This window comes from Heloderma suspectum, chromosome 11 (assembly GCF_057233095.1).
Source record: "Heloderma suspectum isolate Gila_16-S chromosome 11, 16-S_ref, whole genome shotgun sequence".
NCBI lineage: Eukaryota > Metazoa > Chordata > Lepidosauria > Squamata > Helodermatidae > Heloderma > Heloderma suspectum.
Window position 1 is genome coordinate 13,864,411 of NC_139468.1, and position 19,308 is coordinate 13,883,718.

Below are 19,308 nucleotides of genomic sequence, written 5' to 3' on the forward strand. Positions count from 1 at the left end.
AAAAGGAGAAGGGGACGGCAGAGGATGAGATGGCTAGATAGCATCACCGATGCAGTGAATATGGACTTGAGCACACTCCGGGAGAGAGCGCAGGACAGGAAGGCCTGGCGTGCTATGGTCCATGGGGTCACGAAGAGTGGGACACGACTGAACAACAACAGACGTATCCCCCCTCCCCCCGCCACTGCCGTCAAATCCTCACTTAAAAAGGCAGTTGGGCTCTTGTAACGCAAGTTTGTGCGTCGTTTGAACCAAACAGACCTCTCAGTTCATAATACTAGAACCCAATGTGGTCATCCCATGAAGCTGATTGGTGGGAGATTCAGGACAGATCAAAGGAAGGATTTATTTACACAGTGCACAGTTAAACTATGGAATTTGCTACCACAAGATGTAGTGATGGCTTTAAAAGGGGTAAGACAAATTCCTGGAGAGTCTGTCATTGGCTACTAAGCTTCACGGCTACCTCCAGTACCAGAGGCAGTATGCCTATGTACCCCAGTTGCTGGGGAACATGGGTGGGAGGGTGCTGTTGCACTCATTCCCTGCTTGTGAGTCGACAGCTGGTTGGCCACTGTGAACAGAATGCTGGACTAGATGGAGCCTTGGTCTGATCAAGCATGGCTCTTCTTATGTTCTGATGTTCTTATTCTGACATGGTACAACTCTCTCCTGGGTTTATATCTTCTCAGGATACACATGGGGGGAATTGCTGCTTTGAAAGTGGCCAGGGGTATACGACAGGTCTGTGTACTGCATTTCTAAAACCTACAATTTGTACTCTGTTTTAAGGAGCTATATGCAAGGCATAGTTCTGGGGGCAGATTAATTACAGGTACACATCGGCTGCATGGCGGGGGCGGGCTGGCAATTAGAGCTGGAGCACTCTGCCAATCTCCCGGCCTTGTGGGATTCTCTTATTATTCTCCCTGAAGAATTACTGGCTCATGTTGTTTCCCAGAAGACAAAGCAACCAGCTCTTGGTATTTCATCAGCCATTCATCCCTTAAAAAGTTGCAATAGTGTGTATAACTTTATAAAAAATAGGGGCTCTTCATGGCTTACGTGATTCAGCTGGATCGGTTATTTTGCTGACTTATACAAGGGACATTTCTTCCTTTCACAGAGAAAAGGTAGCCGGTATGATTGTAGCAGCCAAGATCCTATATACAAAATACTGGAAAGAAAAAGCAGAAAGAAACCACACCATTAACTAAAGAATCATGTGGGACTATGCAGTAATGTCAAACTAACAAATATTCTTAAAATAAAAGAAGGAAGACAGATAATAGATGCTCTTTCTAAACCCAACAAGCATTTCCTGATTCTGTAATCAAAAATTACCAATGGACTTGTCTTTTGTATGTCATAAAATGGATACTATTGCCTTTCTTTCACTAGATTTTTAAAAATTAGGAAGAACAGAAAAATGTGATGCAACCTTAAGTAGGGACTTCTCCGAGGCTCTTAAGGCACAATCCTATGCACATTTAGACAGAAAAAATGTCCTACAACATTCTGGGAGTTGTAGGACTTTTTCTGTCTAAATGTGCGTAGGATTGCCCCTTTGGTGTATGGATTGGAAGAGGGAAGCTCATATGGGAAGAAGCATTCTCTAAAGCACCCTAAGGGTGTAAAGGTTAACATCAACACTTTGAATTGTGTCTAGAATTGAAGTGGGAAACAGTGCAGTTCTTTCAATACCAGTGATACACTCTCTCCTTGGCTTACTCCTGCTAAGAGGCAGCCTGCTGCATTTTGAAGTAATAGGGGTTTCCAGACCACCTTCAAAGCAGAGAGTGTTACAGTTGTCCAGCTGGGAGATTACCAGGGCGTTTATCATCATGGCCAGTTCAGCTTTTCCTAGGGATGGTCACAACTAGCATAGCAACAGGAGAGAGCATAGCTCAGTCTTAGAGCCCGTGCTTTGCATGCAGACGGTCCCACGTTCAGTCCCTGACATCTCCAGTTAGAAGGATCTGCCAAAGATTCTGTCAGTCAGAGCAGGCAATACTGGAAGGAAAGAATGATGCTATCCCATCAGGAGCCATGGTGGTGGGTTAGAGTGTTGGACTAGGACTGGAAAGTCCCAAATTCTAATCTCCACTCAGCCACGAAGCTCACTGAGTAACCTTAGGCTAGTCACTACCTCAGAGCCTAACCTACCTCACAGGCTTGTTGTGAAGATAGAAATGAAGGGGTGGAGACGAAGTATACCTCCTTGATCTCCTTGGAGGAAAGGCAGAATAGAAATAAAATATCTTAATAAATATGAAGAAAAGGGACAGATACCACTTCCTTGATCTCTTTGGAGAAAAGGCAGGATAGAAATAAAATATCTTAATAAATATAAAGAAAAGGGACAGATACCACTTCCTTGATCTCTTTGGAGGAAAGGCAGGATAGAAATTAAATATATAAATGTCAACAAAAGGGACAGCTACCACTTGGGATTCTGCAGGTGACACCTAATCCAGGAGTGTCCCCCCCGCCCCCTCCCAACCTGAATCCTTCACAGTAGGGATGGGTGAATCATTCAGTTTCGCTTTCTCCTGCATTTGAATATTTTACATCTTGAGTTCTTTCCCAAATATGAAGAACCGTGTAAACTTTGGTGAATTCTTATAAAAAACAAACTGAAACGAAATTCTCACTGACCTGCACCAAGCAAATGCAATAGGTTTAGCTAATCCCAGCAAAGAGAGGGCCTATGTCTTGCCTGCCTGCCATATAGCAGTTAAAGATGAGAAACCTGTCTGAAAGAGAGACAAAAAGATGGTGACTCTAACCCTAAATACTAACATGGTTGAATATACAGGGATTCAAACCCAGACTTTTAAGAGCTCTGCAAGCCCTGGGCCTGGACCGACAAATCTGTCAGTTTTGGTTTCTCTCACATTTGGATGTTATTTTAATCTCAAATTCTTTTTGTCCCAAATATGGAGAACTTCGCAGATGTGGTGAATTCTGATCATAACCAAACTGAAATGAAATTCTCACCCTTCTCTGCTTCAGAGGGAGTACAACCCCATACCAAGACCAGAGGCAACCGCTGGATTTCAGATCGATCAGGCCTCCTGCTGTTAATGCCTCCATCTTGCCTAGGTTGTGCATCAGTTTGCGCCACCTCACTCAGTCCATCGCTAACCACAGAAACCGGGTCGTGGCTTCCATTGCCATGCTTGGCTCTGCTAAAGGGGAAGAGCAGCACCTCACCCTAAATCTCTCCCAGTGCTTCCATGGCTGTGTGAAAAATGCATAGGGAACCAGATCAAGATCTGTGGAACACCATAGGACAGCTGTCCCCTTAGCAGCACTTTGGAACATAACATGCTGCCTTAGACTGGGTCAGCCCATTGGTCCATCTAGCCCAGTATTGTTGACACTGACCGGCAGCAGTGGCTCTCCAGGGTTTCAGGCAGGATTCTTTCCTGGACCTACCTGGAGATGCCGGGGATCGAACTGAGGACCCTCTGCATGTGAAGCAGGTGCTCTACCGCTGAGCTATGGTCCCTCCCACCTCCTGTAGCAAGGGGGTTGGAAGAATCCCTGTTCTTTCTCTCAGTGCCAGGCCAAAGCGCTTGATGATGCAGACTGAACCTTTGTGTACCTCTGTAACACCCGGTCCTAGCTTGGCGCTGAGCTGAGCCAAGCAGGGTGGTGCCGGCCAAGCCTATCTGCCTTGGAGGCATATCCAGGCCACTGGTCTTCCGAGGCATCACACGCTGCTGTATTTTCCCAGATGGGGAGTTACTGTAGCTCAGCGGCAGAGTCACAGCTTTTCAGGTTCAATCTCTGGCATCTCCAGCTAAAAAAAATGAGAGCAGAAGGACCAGGTAGGAAGTGATGAGAAAGACCCCTGCTTAAAAGAATTATCGCCAATCAGAATATATGAAAGATGGACAAACAGTCCTAAATCAGGGATGTCGACCTCTTTCAGCCCATGGGCCAAATTCAGTGTGAGAGAACCTCTTGAAGGACACGGTCCAGTGGGGGGTGGGGGGGATGAAGGTAAAAGGGGGCAGGGCCAAAAGCAAAGGGATGGAGACAGAAATACCGGCATATTTTAGCTTATAGTTCTTTCTGCCAGTAACTTAGCATTAGAAGAGGCTTTTCAACTGTTTACAATGGGGGGGGGGGGGATGTGCCAAAGCTGGAGAAAGGAATTGAGAATAAAACTGCCAATATCATACTGCCCCTATACAAATCTATGGTGTGACCACACTTGTAATACTATGTACAGTTCTGGTCACCACACCTAAAAAAAGTTACTGTAGAGCTGGAAAAAAGTGCAGAAAAGGGCAATTGAGGGAGCAATCCTATGGCCGCTAGTTAGCGGCTAGACGGCCATAGAATACTTCAGTTTCTGGGAACTGACACCCCACCCCCCTGCTGCCTTGCAGGCAGCTTGGAATGGTCCTGCACTCCGCGCTCAGGAGAGGAGCGCGGAGCAGCGAAAACGGGGCATTCCATGGCGGGGAAGGTGGAAATGCCAGTACGACAATCCTGTGTTGTCCGGCAGCCGCTTCCTCTGCTCCACCCTCCTGCGGCTAGACAGCCAAAATCTGCTGTCTAGCTGCAAATGCAGGGCGGAGAGGATGATCCCCTCCACGCTTCTCCTGCCCTGCATTGGATAGGCGGTCGCCTCCAAGTTCGGAGGCAGGCACCTATCCCAATAGGCTCGCTCCCTAAAATGTTGAAGGGGATGGAGCATCTCCCCTATGAGAGAAAGTTATGACAGCTGGGATTGTTTAGCTTGGAAAACAGGAGGGTAAGGGGAGGCATGATAGAGGTCTACAAAATTATGCATGGTATGGAGAATGTGGATAAGGAGACATTTTTCTCCCTCTCTCAAAATACTAGTACCTGGGCTCATCCTATGAAGCTGATTGGTGGGAGACTCAGGACAGGTCAAAGGAAGGACTTCTTCACACAGTGTATAAACTATGGAACTCGCTACCACAGGATGTAGTGATGGCCACCAATTTGGACAGCTTTAAAAAGGGGTTGGACAAATTCCTGGAGGAAAAGGCTATCAGCGGCTACTTGTCTTGATGGCTTTGTGCTATCTCCAGTACTAGAGGCAGTGAGCCTATGTACACCAGTTGCTGGGGAATATGGGTGGAAGGGTGCTGTTGCACTCATGCCCTGCTTGTGGGTTCCTGATCAACAGCTGGTTGGCCACTGTGTGATTAGAATGCTGGACTAGATGGACTTCTGATCTGGTCCAGCATGGCTCTTATGTTCCTTAATCACCGAACAAATGGCTATCAGGAGAAAGAGGTGGGGCCAGGAGAAGGGGGCATGGCCATCTGGGGAGCCTGAAGGGCCAGATTTGCCCCACTGGCCTGAGGTTCAACACCCCTGTCCCCGATGGGTGAATCGTCTGAGCTGGTATTAGGCAGCTTCGTATGCTCCGGACTCCACTGGAAAGGTGAAAGAAACAGCAGCGAAATAAGAGTGGGGTGGTGGGGTCCAAGATCTTTGCCTGAGAGAATTTTAATTGCTCAACACAGCAAGAAAATTGCATGCCCTACTGGGTCAAATGGCTTGGAAGCCCTCCAGCATGGGTGGTGTTTATCTGCTCAGGTTTAGGGACCTGAAAGAGTTATTTTTTGTTTTAATTGGCTGCTTGTTTACATGGCTCACTAACACTTTGGTCGTGTTTGTCTTGTTGGCTCTAAGGACCACGTTAAAATCAGATGCACAGAGTCTAACCTCAGCTGGTGGTTCCTTTGTTCTCTGGGTCTGCTCTGCTCAGGTTTGATTTTGAGATGAGAGTTAAAGCACGGATATTCCACTTGCAATCTGTTTAGAATTCAAAGAAGGATGGGGTTTGTTTGTTTGTTGAAGTATTTTTATTCCACTTTCACACCCATGTGGACCCTACAGGCTGCTCACTCTTTCTTTCTTTCTTTCTTTCTTTCTTTCTTTCTTTCTTTCTTTCTTTCTTTCTTTCTTTCTTTCAACTTAAACAGAGATGTTACACCAATCCACAACATTCAAAAAAGAGGAGCAGCTAAATCAGAGGAACAAATAGATAAGTGGATATCAAACCAGATATTCTAGACCAAAAGCAAACTGAAATCAGAGCATCTGTATTGACTTGGTGTCTGAAGGCAAGACATTGATTAGATATTCTGGAGCAAGCAACTCCACAGAGTGGGTGCCAACATTGAGAAGGCCCTATCCCACATACCACCTGCTGTATCTCTACAGAGCAGGATTTCCACAAAGGAGTTTCAACATGTGAGTGGGATCAGTGGGGAGGAGGCATTGCTTAAGGTATCCAGGTCCCAAGCCATTTTGTATTTTACAGGTCAACATCAGCACTTTGAATTAGGCTCGGAAAAGCATCGGTTACCAGTAGAGATGATACAATACTGGTGTAATGTGATCAGAACAGTGGGTCCTAGCTAGTACCCAAACTGCCACATTCTTCATTTGCGGAGGGATTGTGGCTCAGTGGTAGAACATCAGCTTTGCATGCAGAAGGTTGAAGGTACAGCCCCTATTACCTCCAGGGAAAAGGATCAGGTGGCAAGTGATGTGAAAGACCTCTTAAATATGTATGACTGATCCTCCTGGGCTTCCTTACCTCATAAACAGCTTGGGACCAGAGTATCTAAAGGCACATCTTCTCCTGCATGTACCTTCTCAGATCCTTAGGTCATCTTCAGAGGCCCACCTCTGGGGGCCCAGTCAAAGGAAGCTAGGTGAGTGCCTACAGGAGACAGGGCCTCCTTGGTGGTGGCACCCCACTTGTGGAATAATCTCCCCAAAGAGATTTGCCTGGTGCTTACTTTGTTATCTTTTCGGCACCATGCCTTTTTTTTTTTTTCTTCCCCTCCCAAGCATTTTAGAGACCTTGTCCTAGGTTATTATGGCTGTTTTATTGGTTCCTGTGCTGTTCATTGTTTTGCATTATATTGCATTTTATTCTTTTAAATATTTGTATTGTATTTTATATTTCTAACTGCATTCTAAAATGGCATTTTAGTTTTTTAAGTGGTTGTAATCCACCCAGAAAACATTAGTTACTGGGTGGATTAGAAATGTACTTAATAAATAACATCTTGCAATAACAGAATGTAAACAGAATCAAGTTAACAAATCACCTGCGCAGTCCACTGCAATAGCATTCAGACTGATTGCATGAATATGTTTTGCAGCCTTAGCAAACAAAGCTGTTTTGTATGTAACATAAGGGTCGCAGTCTGACAGTAACCAACAAATCTTCACATAGATACTTACTAAATAAATAAGTGTGTAGGGCCCTGGTTTGCATTGGGACCATTGCATGCAGGTAGAGGAGGTTCAAACCAGGGTGGGCAACTTGTGGCCCTCCAGATGTTTTGGCAACAACTCTCATCAGCCCTAGCCAGCATAGCCAAAGGTAAAGGATCATGGGAGTTGTAGGTCAAAACATCTGGAGGACCACAGGTTGCCCACCCTTGGTTTAAACCTTCACACCCATCTAGTGCCAATGGAGCCCCCCCTTTTTAGCCCTTGTGTGTATGTGAGTATGGGTCAAATGTGGGGGGTCAAATGTGGGGGGACAGCTGTGTGGGAACATTAAAACCTCCCCTACCTACGTGTGGTAGTCCTGATCCAGATTGGGCCCCCATATGCTTACACTGAGGGAAAGACCCTGTTGGGATCAGCTGCTTGCTACATATTTAACATAGCGCGTAGTTTAACCCTGAGACCCTGCAGAACTGTTGCCAGTCAGAGTCAGTAATGCTAGGCTAGGCAGATAAATAGTCTTACCTGGTATAAGGCAGCTTCCAGTGTACCTTTGGAGAGGGAGCATTGCTCAGTGGCAGGGCATGCGCTTTGCATGCAGAAGCTCCCAGGTTCAATCCCTGGCATATCCAGTTGAAATGGACCAGGTAGCAGGTGATGAGAAAAGAACTTTCTCTGCCTGAGACTCTGGAGAGCTGTTCCCAGGCAGAACAGAAAATACTGGGCTACCTGGACAAGTAATCTCATCTGGTATAAAGCAGCTATGTTCCTGTCCACCAGCTGAATTTCCCAAATACTCTTCAAAGGCAGCCCCATGCAGAGCTCATTGCAATTATCTAACCAGAGCCATCTAACCAATTACAGAATGATCTCCCCAACGACAGATGGTTATCTTTTTGGCACCGGGTTAGGACTTTCTTCTTCTCTCAGGCATTTGGGGGCATGTTCGTTCGTTCGTTCATTCATTCATTCCATGTCTATGCTGTCCAGTATCCAAAACTCTGGGTGGTTTACAAAGATTAAAACCTTAAAAAATACATTATAAAATACATTTACATACAACATTTACATAAACAGCACACAGAGAGACACACATATATCTAAAACAATTTTAAACAATCAACCATCAGACAAATCCAGGACCAGATTAAAACCCCATCATCTGCTGCCAAATGCCTGAGAGAAGAGGAAGGTCTTTAACCCAGTGCCAAACCTTTGGAGGGCTACCACTGAGAAGGCCCTCTCGCTTGTTCCTACCTTCCGAGCCTCCCTCGGAGGAGGCACCTGGAAGAGGGCCTTAGATAAAGAACATAGTGTACGGGTAGGTTCATGCCGGGAGAGGTGCTTTATGAGGTATTGTGGCACATGATGAGTTTTTAATCAGGCCCTGGATTTTTCTTATTGTTGATTGTTTAAAATTGTTTAGATATGTGTGTCTCTCTGTGTGTTGTCTGTTTATATGTTTGTGCGTGGTTGTTACATTGTGTATAATGTATTTTTTAAGGTTTTTAATCTTTGTAAACTGCCCAGAGAGCTTCGGCTATTGAGCGGTATAGAAATGTAATGAGTGAATGAATGTTCAAGTTGGGTGAAATGTGCTATCCCAGCTAGCCAGATCCTACAACTGTGATCAGCAACAATTTTTCCACTGGAACAAATGGGAGATCAGGCCATGTCTTTTATCCTCTTCACTCCTTGAATCAGCTACTCTTTCCGCCCTCCATTTCTCCCAACCATTATCCACATAATGCCTGAAATATGGATGTATGAGAAATTCATTTCAGTTTCTTTTGACCACAGTCTGCCCGGTTCATGCCTCCTGAATGCAAACCTGAATGCAATCTAAGGTTGAAGTCCATACATTTCCAGGCTTGTGATGCAATTCATCCACGGGGTGGGGGGGTGGGAGGGAAAGTGCTTGAAAAATGCATACATAAAAATTTGCACTTCTAAAAAATGTCCAGTAGCACGCTTTAATCCATGGGATAAAAATGCATACATTCAAAAATGCACACAATTGATGCTACCTTTCCAAAAACATGCACAGAAATACGCACAAAGTTCTGTGTGAAAAGAAGAAAGTTCGCAATGTGATATGAACACAGGATGGAATGAGCTTCAAGGTGGAATTCAGAGACCCTCAGAGAGCTTGAGTTTGGTTGATTCACCCATCCCTAGCCTGAGATGGCTCAGGGAAATTGGAGAAAAGCAGCAGCAGAAGATATAAACCAGGGAGAGACTTTCTTTTGGCATGCCCAAGGGCTTTGGTATACCCAGTGCAACTCTGGACTTCTTTTCTTAGAACAGCAGAGATCCCATGTCACATCACAAAGAACTTTTCAAGCTCCGACAAGTCTCTGATGCACATTGCTGTTGCTTGAGAAGCAAACGTGCAAAGCCTTTCAGGACAAATGGAGCTTGTTGCCCGTTGGCTGAGGTTTTGGATTTCCCCCACCCCCTCTGACAAGTGAACACTGTCTGCCCCACATCTTGGCTGCGTGTTAGCTACCAAGCCACGTACAAGGTTATGTTTTTGTCATATAAAGCCCTAAACAACTTGGGACCAGGGTACCTAGCAGACTGTCTTCCCTTACACATACCCAGGCAACCTTTAAGATCCTCACAGGAGGCCTTGCTGGTCATTCCAAAATGAAGGGAATGTCTCTATGAAGTACGCCAACAGCGGGCCTTCTCAGTAGCGGCACCACCCTCTGGAAAACCCTCCCCTGTGCAGTTCAGGAGGCAGAAATGTGACATCTTTTAAACACCTCCAGAAAACACACTTGTTCACCCAGGCTGTAAGTAAATTAATCATGCCACTCCATTTTACTGCTCTTTGTTTGGAAGTGTTTTAATGTTGTGTTTTTTATGTATTTTAATATTTACTGTGAACCGCTGAGGGATTTTATTATATTCAGCAATGTACAAGTGTCACAAATAAAATAAAATAAATCTTTTGTTTTGACAATGCTTTGGGACTGGAGCTTCATAGCAAATCCTGAATCCGCAGCCTTCACCAGAGGAAACATTTAATCTAATTATTTTATGAATTAATAACCACTTGCACATAGGCATATGATCTATGACAGGGGTCCCCAACCTTTTGGAACCGTGAGTACATTTGGGAATTTGAAACTGCTGTGGGCACCTCCACAAAATGCCTAATCAGTGGAGTGCCAGTTTGGCATCTTATGGATCTTAGGCTGCATCTTATTCAGCAAAAATGTTTGTTTTGTCTCTATTGGACAGCACATCTTCTCTTTAACAAGGGATTGCCTAATTTGGCTAATTGCTGGCAGTGCAATGCTTCTTTTAAACATACACTTTGGCAATATCCAGTAGTTACTTCTTTTGGAGAGGAGGTTATTACACAGATAAATTTTGTACTGGAACAGTTTTCAATATTCACTGATGTACACTGTCTTTTAAATTATTTACCTGCTTCATGGAAATTCACAGATGGTCAGCATAAGTGGATTATTTGTGTCCTTTTGACAGCTTAAAGACCAATCTTACATTGGAAAGATAAACATTCACCTCCTATAATGCAATGGATTAAGGACCTAGCAATGCTTTCCATATTTGAATGGGTGGCATATAGGTGCCACCTTCACATGGATACAGAGTTGGGTATTTGATGTGCTTTTGTTGAAGCTTATGTATAATTGGTAGAAAGTTGTATGCATTTCATGTGAATCCGTGTATATATATATTGAAAATTTGTGGGTGCCCTTGGACACACATGTTGGGAACCGCTGATCTATGATCTATATGATCACCTGCAACAAAATGTTGCAGTGTAGAATACTCTTGTTCAGCCAGCCAGCCACAATAGTCCATTCTATCCCCTCTCCCATCTCACTCCCCTACCCCAACAGTCACCATTTTATAATGTCAGAGCATGCTCAGTCCTCATTGGACTGTTTTTTTTCGGAGGGGGGGAGCTCTGTGGGTTTTTTCTCTAATCATTTTTTTCTTCTGCAAAACTTTTGGTTCCCCCAAGCCTGCTAATCCCTCCCCTTTCTTGGTATGCGGTGCCATTTTGGCTACATAAAATAATTGGCACTCACCCCTGAAAAATAGGGAATAGAAGGAATGCTGCAATACAATCCAGTAAATGTTGTATTGCATAACAGGGCTCCAGTCCAGAAAGAGGGAGCTACATGCGAGCACTGGTTTCTGCTTGTGTGGCTGATGCAGATGCAGGGATATACATCCATTTCCACAGTGCAATCAATGCCCATTCAAGCACCACTGAACTGGCCGCGGAATACGTCTTTTAACGTGGATGAGAACACACGTTCCCATTTGAGGCCATCCGCTGCGTGCAACTACAGCTGGATCTCTCTCAGGCACATTACACCTAACAGTTTTCTGTTATTTGACGCCATTTTTCCGTTGCATACTTGGGTCGCATTGCTGCTTGCAAACCATAAAAATAACATAGTTTAAACAAGAACAGCACCAAATACATGAATAAGAGTGACAAAAGTAATCAAGACTGTCTCAACCAAGCAGTCAACCGAGGGGAGCATTAAACATCAAAATCTTGCTTGAACAGAGTTGCCTTGTTCCATGTTCCCACTAATTCAGGCTGCAATCCTATGCACACTTTCCTGGGCATAAGCCCCACTGAGCACAGCTTCACTTTCTTCTGAGTAAACATGCCTCTGATTGCGCTGTTAACCTCTGATGGAGACGGATCACAGAGCAGAGCCTCATTGGTAGATCTCAGTGGGCAGGCAGGATCATGGAACTGGATCTGCAAGCTAATGCTCCGTTTATTGGTTGCTGCAAAGATATGTATAACTCAGAAATTGAAAACAATATTCATACTGCAGACTTCAGGCCGGTTTCAGAAAATACAGGAAATCACTTCATTAACCAAACTGACATATTTTGCAAGAAGTCTTTATGGGAATCAGACAGATTTATAGAGAAATGGTCACTTGTTTATTAATTTCTAGAGTAATAAGTTTGATGATAAAGTGCAACCATCTGCCTTTCCCCCCAATTCCATAGCAGAACTTAGTAGTAATGTATGTTTTTGATATTTTTTTTCCTGAAAATGTAAATATATTGTTGCTATTCCTTTGCTCTTTTATATATGTTTATAATATATAAACCAGTTTCATAAACTTGCAAGCTCAGTGCCAGCTCAGGCTAACTGAGCAAGAAGAGTTCAAGTTTCAATTGCCGAGCAAAAATCAAGTCAAGAGATCTTTGGCTAACTTCTCCTTTACATCACCTTCTTTAGCTCCATATATATATATTGTGGGGGAAGCTGTTATGGACTTCTTCATATGGTCGTCCCCCCGCCCCCCGGCCACATTCTACCCTGTCTAAATGCCTTTGGAGTACTGATGTATTGCAACAGTCTTAACATCTGTTTGCTGCAGCCAATCAGTTTCACAATTTCGCTTACAAAGGCCATCTGGTAGCAAGTTGTGGCTGGCAGTCTCTTGTATAACGGGCTGGATAAAAATCTTCCTAGACCTCGGTGACACTATTGTATGCACCATTTCTGATTTTGATCGAGTAGGCATGTCTGCACAGATTTACCCCGGTGTGTGCGTAGTCCTATGTGCCAGTTAACACTGCAGAATGTGGCCATCCCATCCAGGAGTGAACCAGGGGAATTCAGAGTGGTCTTGTTCCTGCTGAGCTTTTTTGGAGAATTCTAGGGAAAAGCTCAGGCTTTTTCTGAGGGTTCTTTCTATGCAATCATGGAAAAACTTGGTCCGCTCCAAATTCTTCCCAGCAGGGTGGCCCTGTGTCCTCTTTTACAGAGGACAGTCCTCTATTTGAAGAGCTGCCAGAGCACTATCCTCTATTTTGAAGGTGTTCTGTATTTATTTGAAGGGCTGTTCTGTCAAAGTCCTGTATGAAGATAAAGAACCATCAGAAGGAAGAACTGAAGGGCCTTTAAGTTGCCCATGAATGGTTAGCACCTGGACAGCAGAAGGAGCAAGACATACAGATCACCTGGTCATGGTCTTCCACGCTGTGGTGAGATGAATTGTATTTCTATTTACGTTGTGATAATAATGTCTCAATTTGCATCTGTACATATAAATTAGCACATGCAGATGTTCTCTTTTTTGGCGATTCAGCAGTGGCCACCCTACTTCACAGCCAGACTTCCAGTTTCTTTCCTGCAACCAGGTCCCTTTATTTCCACTTGCAAACTCCTTATTTTATTCTAAACCTGACATTCCAGTAACACTGATGGCTGGGGCCACACACACACACACACACACACACACACGAAAGAGAGGTTTTCTCCTCAGGCCCTCATTAAGCCCCAAAGCCTTACCAACAGGAAGTTTCTAGCAAAAAGATCCCCGTGAACTGTATTTTGTCAGGGTTTCCAGCTTCTTACTAGGAAGGAGCATAAGAAGCTGCCTCATACTGGGTCAGACCATTGGTCCATCTTGCCCAATATTGTCGACGCTGACTGGCGGCAGCTTTACGGGGTTTCAGGCAGGGTTTTTTCAGCTCTACCTGGAAATGCCGGGGATTGAACCTGGGACCTTCTGCATGCAAAACCTATGTTCTACCCAGAATTGGTGTCAAAGGTAGGCATGGTCAGGCACCTGCTGAGGGCCCACACCCCAGCAGGGGCCCACTGACAGGAGCCCACTGACAGGAGCCTCCTGAAGTTGCTCCTCCTCTTCACCCTTGCAGCCTGCTTGTTCACCTGCGTCTCGCTCTGGCCCAGACAACGGTGGTGGTAAGAAGGAGGAGCAGAAGAGGCCTCTGCCTGCTTGCTCACTGGCCCTCTCCCTGTCAAGCAAGCAAGTGGTAGGAATGATGAGACAACAGAGGAGCAAGAGCAGCTGGTGATGATGGCGATGAGGAGGGGTCCCTCAAGGAGGGAGCCCATTGAGGCGACTTGTCCGAAGGCCCTCAAAATCTGGAGCCTGCATTGGCTCTACCATTGAGCTATGGCCCTTCTCTAAGGGCCCTGAAGCCCTGGCAAAGTACAATCCACAGGGATCTTTGTGCTGTGTGGGAACGTCCTGTTGGTAAGGCTTTGGGGCTTAGTGAAGGCCTGAGGGGCAGCCCTTCCCTTTGGACCCCCACGGTTGCTGATGCTGTAAGGTAAGTTTGGCCCAGGGGAAGGGAGCAGTTTGGCCCGAGCTCCCTTCCATGCCTAACCAAACACTCAAAGGGCTTTGGGCTCATATGAGCTCCTTATTTCACAGACCTGTGCCTCTGTCCAAAACCTGGCAACATCACTAGTAATTAATAGGCAGCAGGTCTATTGTGGTCACTTTCCTCAAAGTAAAATAGACACACTGTCTGAGCACAAAGCTTGCTGAGGTTAATTTGCTGAACTATAAGGATGTCATAGGATACACAGCTTGCTCTTTGTAGTTTCCTCCTACAAAATTTGAGGGGAAAGCAGTCTGATTTCAATTTTGTGGATTCCTTTGATGCTATGCATTTCTTTCTTTTTAAACGTTTTGATAATATGTTTCTACTTTGTTTTATTTGCTGTTTGATCATTGTGATAACCATAATGGTTGGGATAGTATATACTGACTAGGGTGGCCATTTGTGAATTGCCAAAAAAGAGGAAATGTATCACCAAAAAAAAAGAGGGGGGGACCAAAGAGGGCACAAATTTGCATTAAAAGTGCATGTGCTGATGCATATGCATAGATGCAAATTTAGAAATAATTGTTATAATTTCCACAGAAATGTAGTATATCTCACCATAGTGCGGAAGTCTGTAAGCAGGTGACTTTTGTGTGTGCCTGCCTGTTTGGCAAGGCCGGCCCAAGATATTTTGCTGCCTGAGCAAAGGACAAGATGACGGCCCATTCCCAGTGGAGGCTGGGGGCTGCGATGTCAGTGGGGCAGTGAATCTGCTCTGGGTTTCAGTCAGAACTCTAAAGGAGCTATCCAAGGTGCTTCTGCACTTTGGATAGGTCCTTTAAAGTTCTGACAAACCCAGAGTGGATTGACTGTCCCACTGACATCAGAGCCACCAGCCTCCACTGCCCCTTCCATTCCACATATAGAAGCCAACTGGACTGGCAGCTGAATCTTACTTCAACTCTGGCAACAAGATAGGGTCCTCTATCACACCAGAGAGCAGCAGGTTAGTTTAGGAGGTGCAGGACAGACTGTGTGGCTATGGGGGCATGAGAATTTCCGTTTTGCTCACAAAACATGTCAGCATGCCCCATTTGAAGCTCTGAATGCGAGCGTGAGCATGTGTCAGCCTGAAATATTAGTAAATTGTCGAGTGCGTGCTTGCCTTCGTCTCATTCTGATTCCCAGTTTGATTTGTGCAAATTTCCTAATCTGTGCAAATTTCCGCGGCAGACTGAATCAGCCCCGCTTTAGCCTATGGAAGAAATTTGCAGAGATTAGGAAATTTGGAGATATTTGCGCAAATCTCCCATTCCATCACTGCTTGATTTGCTCAAGTTTCCCATTCACACAAAGGGAGCAGCGATCATGAATGGGAATTGGGTGCGAGATGAGTGGTGAGATGATGTTTGGAGAATCCTAGCAGGTCTTGAACATCACTCGTTCGTTCACCCATCCCTATGCGTGGCACACACAGCCCTGTCCTCCAAGAGAGTGGAATGGCTGGAGAGCTCAGGGGGGACAGCTGGGGGGGGGCAGCCACTGCTGCCCCCCCCAGCATCTGCTGTGTGAGGCAGTTGCCTCACTCTGCCTGTTGATACGGCTGGCCTTGTTATTTTGTCTACTGTTCAGGTTCTCAGTATTGTTGGGCAACACTTCTTATGATTCTTTAGTTTTAAACTGGATTGGGACTGGAAAGCCCTTTAAATAGAGGATTCCTTCAAACAGCAGATAGTTGTTTGTAAAAGAGGACATACAGAAAGACATCTATTTTATCAAGTATGTGTATGGCTATTTATATGCAGGCATATATCTGCAGAATTAGGGATTTCTGAAATCCTAACATTGTGAAAAACGCATTTGGAACCAACTCATCTCTTAAGCCGATTATGAGATTTTGTGTGTCAAATGTATGCTGCTTACAACACTGCTGGGTTTTGGGTTATACTGCAGTTAGTTCTGAAAATGGTGGAACTGTGCCACACCTTATCTTCCTTTATGTGCTTATCTCTAACTTCTTTTTCATGAAAATGAAAATAAACAGCAGTCCATTTCTAGCCCTGGCCAGAGAACTTCGGCTATGGGGGAGTATAGAAATGTAATAAATAAATACATAAATAAATAATAGTATGAACAGTGGTAAAAAGACTAATGAAAAGAAGAAGATAATAAAGGAATGAAATAGGATGAATTAATATGTTACCCTTGAATAGAAATAGAAAATAAAGGAGGGGAGAAGAAGAATCCTGAAACTGTTTGAGCTGGGGGAGGGATTGGGGAGGGATTTTGAATAAATATTAATGTGTTTTTGTAATTTCTTTTGAAACTTCAATTACTTACTTAATTAAAAACAGTGGCAAAAAGAAGCATAGACAATGTGATGGTAGTGAAGCCTAACTTTAAGTATCTTTTAAAGTAGAAGTGGAGAACCTCCAGCTGGTTTTGGACTCCAAGTCCCATCAGCCCCAGCTAGCATGGCCAATGGTAAAGGGTGATGGGAGCGGGACTCCCAACATTTGGAGGGCCACAGGTTCCCCATACGTGCTTTATTATTTATTTATTCAAAGAATTTTTATCCTGTTCCTCACCCTAAAAGGTTCCTGAGGCGGCTTACGAACAATCAGTCAAAAGGAGACTGTCCGCGCCTGCAGGGTTACAATCTAAAAAGATACGACACAAAAGGAAAAAAGTGGTGGGGAGGGAAGAGGAAAAAAGCAAGTGGTCTTTCAGCAGGGCTGATGGAACGGCCTTGCTTCCCTTCTCGTCTCCCTGTGCTGCAGCCTGCTGGAATGATTGGCTTTAATAGCTTAGGTGGCTTTAAAAGGGATTAGACAAATTCATGGAGGATGTCTATTAATGGATACTAGTCATTACTGTTATATGTAACTCCCAGGTACAGAATAAGTATGCCATTCAATACTATTTGCTGGAGAGCAGCAACAGGAGAGGGCTATTGCCTTTATGCCCTGGCTTTATACTTCTGGTTACGTAGGAAGCTGCCTTATACTGAGTCAGATCATTTGTCCCACTGGCCCAGTACTGTCAGCACTGACTGGCAGTGGCTCTCCAGGGTTTCAGGCAGGATTCTTTCCTTGCCCTACCTGGAGAAGCTGGGGGTCAAACCTGGGACCCTCTGCATGCAAAGCAGGTGCTCTATCACTCTGAGCTATAGTCTCTCCCCTCAGGTTGGCCCTTGAGGGAAATAGGATACCGGACTAGTTGGTCTGATCCAGCAGAGCTCTTCTTATGTTCTTCCTTATATATTAATCTTCCACCAGCCAGGATGGGAAATGTGAAATGCAATGTGATCATAGCCAGCCAGGACAATCAGGGAATTTCTAACTTTATGCTTCTCATCATTGGTGGAGTAAATACCTTCCCAAAGTCAAGGTATTTACCTTGCTTTTGTCAGGCATGACAATGGTGCATGTTTCCCGGAGCAGACAGATCTCTGGTTCTCTTCAATGGCCAGTGTTCTCTGGCCAGAAGAGCTTTGCCCTGGGTGATTTGGGGGCAAGTCTTGATGTGAGTGTCTGATATCTGGATGCAGATTGGTCATTGCTGGATGGTGTGCAGCTGCAGGCAAACTGCCTGATGTGGTATGACAGCTCTGTGTATTGTTTTGATCTGTTATGGCACATTCACACATGTGAATTGTCACTGGATGTTGCTGCTGCCATCCAGTAATGATGCCTGGGTCTTAATTTCAGCCACAAAGGCCCTTCTCTCTAGTCTGCCATCAGGAGCCATCAAATTGGTAGATACCAGAGACATGGACTTTTCAGTGGTGGCCCAGTGTCTTTGGAACTCCCTCCCGCAGAAAATACACATGGCCTCCTCATTAGTGGCCTTTAAGTGAACTTTAAAACCCTTTTTGTTTGTTTCACTTAGCCCTTTATTTATTGAATTCTATGGTTTTATGCTGGTTTAAGGTTTTAGCTGGTGCTGTACTTGGTTGTTTACATTTTATTGGCCTGTTGTTTATTCTATTTGTGTGATGTATTGAATATTTCTTCCTTGTAAGCCCTTTTGTGTGGATTTACCCTGAAAGGTGGGGTATAAATATGTTAAACGATCAGATCTTAAAGTAATAACAGACATAGAATCAATCATAGAATAGTAGGGTTGGAAGGGGCCTACAAGGCCATCGAGTCCAACCCCCTGCTCAATGCAGGAATCCAAGTCAGAGCATCCCTGACAAATGGCTGTCCAGCCTCGTCTTGAAGGCCTCCAGTGTGGGAGAGCCCACCACCTCCCCAGGTAATTGGTTCCATTGCCGTATTGCTCTGACACTCAGGAAGTTTTTCCTGATGTTCAGTCGGAATCTGGCTTCCTGTAACTTGAGCCCATTATTCCGTGTCCTGCACTCTGGGATGATCAAGAAGAGATCCTGGCCTTCTTCTCTGTGACAACCCTTCAAGTACTTGAAGAGCGCTATCATATCTCCCCTCAGTCTTCTCTTCTCAAGGCTAAACATGCCCAGTTCTTTCAGTCTCTCTTCATAGGGCTTTGTTTCCAGTCCCCTGATCATCTTTGTTGCCCTCCTTTGAACCCTCTCCAGCTTGTCTGCATCCTTCTTAAAGTGTGGTGCCCAGAACTGGACACAGTACTCCAGATGAGGCCTAACCAGTGCTGAGTAGAGGGGAACTAGTACTTCCCGGGATTTGGAAGCGATGCTTCTATGAATGCAGCCCAAAATAGCATTTGCCTTTTTTGCAGCCACATCACATTGTTGGCTCATATTCAGCTTGTGATCGACGACAATTCCAAGATCCTTCTCGCTCGTAGTGTGGTTGAGCCACGTATCCCCCATCTTGTAACTGTGCATTTGGTTTCTTTTTCCTAGGTGCAGAACTTGGCATTTGTCCCTATTAAATGCCATTCTGTTGTTTTCTGCCCAGCACTCCAGTCTATCCAGATCACTTTGAATTTTGTTTCTGTCTTCCAAAGTATTAGCTA

General features: G+C 44.8%; 1 protein-coding gene across 3 annotated transcripts in view; it reads left to right on the forward strand.

The window, feature by feature from the left end:
* PPCDC (phosphopantothenoylcysteine decarboxylase) overlaps positions 1–18,534 on the forward strand; it is a 45,432-nt gene extending 26,898 nt beyond the window's left edge. Inside the window, exon 7 of one of the 3 annotated variants that reach the window (XM_084816917.1) lies at positions 1,127–10,202. The gene's annotated coding sequence lies outside the window, so the exon portion shown is untranslated. Of the gene's footprint in view, positions 1–1,126; positions 10,203–13,107 lie in introns of those variants that run through there. The other 2 variants (XM_084816918.1, XM_084816920.1) reach the window with 2 other exon arrangements.
* Positions 18,535–19,308: the final 774 nt, after the last annotated feature.